We start from the raw sequence: 2259 nt of genomic DNA, 5'->3' as shown, positions 1-2259 counted from the left end.
ATAAATACTTAAGATAATAAGTTATATAAAATTTTAGAGAAAATATAAAAAAAAAAAAAATCTTTTTTACAGTTACTAGAAAAAATAAAAAATAAATACATGGAAAACAAAGATATAAAATTTCTTAATAAAAATATGCAAAAACTGCTAAGACTAAAACAAACAGCTACAAAACAATTTTAAAAATAGATCATTTAGATTATCTTAAAGTTTTAATATTATATATACTTAAAAACATAGAAATTATAGGTATTAAGAAAATAATATTAGAAAAAGTGATAGACTACGAAATTGAAACTATAAATTATCTAGAACAGTTATACGAAGAAATTTACCCAGAAGAATATTATTCAGATTAAGATATGTTAGAATATATTAGACAAACTAGAGAAAATCAAGAAAATCTAAATAATGAAATTAATTATAGAAACCGAATTAGACAAATAATGAAAGACCTAAAAGAAAAATTAGCATGGATAGAAAAAACCTTAGAAAATTTAGATAAAAATACATGTGATAGTTTATATAATTTAAAAAACTCACTACGAGAAGAACAACACAAAATAATAAATAATATTGAAAATCTAGAATTAGATATACATTATAGTACAGAAAGAATAAATTATTATACACGAATTTGTAACTCTGCAATTACTACAGGATAAAATAATGAATATATCTTACGCAAAAAGTAAATTATTAAAAGATATTAAAACAAAATATCCACGCATTAATAAAAATAGATTCACTACAAACCTACTAAATCTATTTAATCAAATCTACCTACCTAATCCGCGCACCCCCCTCCAAATGTTATGATATCTAAGATGATAAAAATGCATAGAAACTTTCAAAGATGTATTCGGGTTAGTATAACCCCCGATATTGAATTTGACGTAAAGTGGTTAGTACGGAATGTCAAAATCTGATGGTGTGTTGCAAAAATGGAAAAACTAGGAAAATTTTGAGTTTTTGCGTTGCTTATCTGCTATAGCGAGAGCAGGCCGCTACCACTGCACTGCCATAGAAGGATTATTTTGACTATAGCAAAAGTCAGGTTTGGTCAATCCTGCCATAGCATGTGAATCCCACTATAGTGGGATAAGCACCGATTAATGCAGAAATTTCTCAAAAATGTTATTTTTCATTTCACATTTGTCTAAGGGTTGTGAGAGGCGATTATAGATAATTAATCGCTAGAAGCACTAGTTGTTGGGTTTTGCAAAGGATTTAACCTGACCTAGGAGAATTTTCTAGTGTAATTAGGTTACTTGGGTAGAAAATCTTTGAGTTTTTGTTAAAGGTTGTTAAATTACAATTGCATGTTTAGAATTCACCATTATGTTTATGAAATTGATAGAATTAAGGTTGAATGATTGTAGAAAATCCTAGTATGGGAGGAATGATCATGAATTTGACCTTGAGGTTATGGAATTAGCTTGTAACCCTTGAATATGTCAGGTTATCGTTTGAATTGTGATCATATTATTGTTTTTAGACCACAACCAAGTCAAAATTGTACGAAAATGCAAGACTCAAGCTTATTAGAGTGGTGCAAGCTTGGATTGAGGTAGGTGATGATTTAATGTAGTTGAAACTCAATTTGATTTACGTGTGCAGGTTAATTGTATCTTTGTACATTTATTACAATGCGTGTTCAATGAAAGTAAATCATTGAAAGAGATCTTAAGTGTTAATCACATATGATGAGGTTATATGAAAAACTTGTTGATGGTACAAGTGTGGTTGTTTATTCTTAGATTGTGATTGTTATGATATCTATTGATTATTATGAGATGTATCGATATCTGACATCTTCATAAAGATTGATATAAGGTTGGGTGGCACTAGATATCTGTAATTTTTGGTACATGGACAAGAGCTCGTCCCTGTAGGTCATGGCTTTAGTACATGAATAAGACCCTTAGCATATGTATATAAGGTATTGGTGAGTATGACGATTTCTTAAGTGAAGCGGGATTTATGATTATTTCAATTATTATTGTTGAATTGGACCATTGAGCAGTTTAGGCTAAATTACAAATGATTGGTATGTCTCATTTTGGTTGTCTACTTATTTGTATAATTGAGGCAAGGTGTAATTATTGTTGTTTAGTCACCATCTTGTTGACTTGGTTAATGCTAGTAGTCATGGTCTTGACTTGGATTGTTATCTATATTGATTAATACTTGACTGAATTATTTGGTGCTATTTAAAAAAGGCTAAATAGTGTACAATTAAGGTTAAAGTTTATTAAG

The sequence above is a fragment of the Capsicum annuum genome, chromosome 3 (assembly GCF_002878395.1).
Source record: "Capsicum annuum cultivar UCD-10X-F1 chromosome 3, UCD10Xv1.1, whole genome shotgun sequence".
NCBI lineage: Eukaryota > Viridiplantae > Streptophyta > Magnoliopsida > Solanales > Solanaceae > Capsicum > Capsicum annuum.
The sequence above is the reverse complement of the archived record's forward strand: the minus strand, read 5'-3'. Positions refer to the sequence as shown.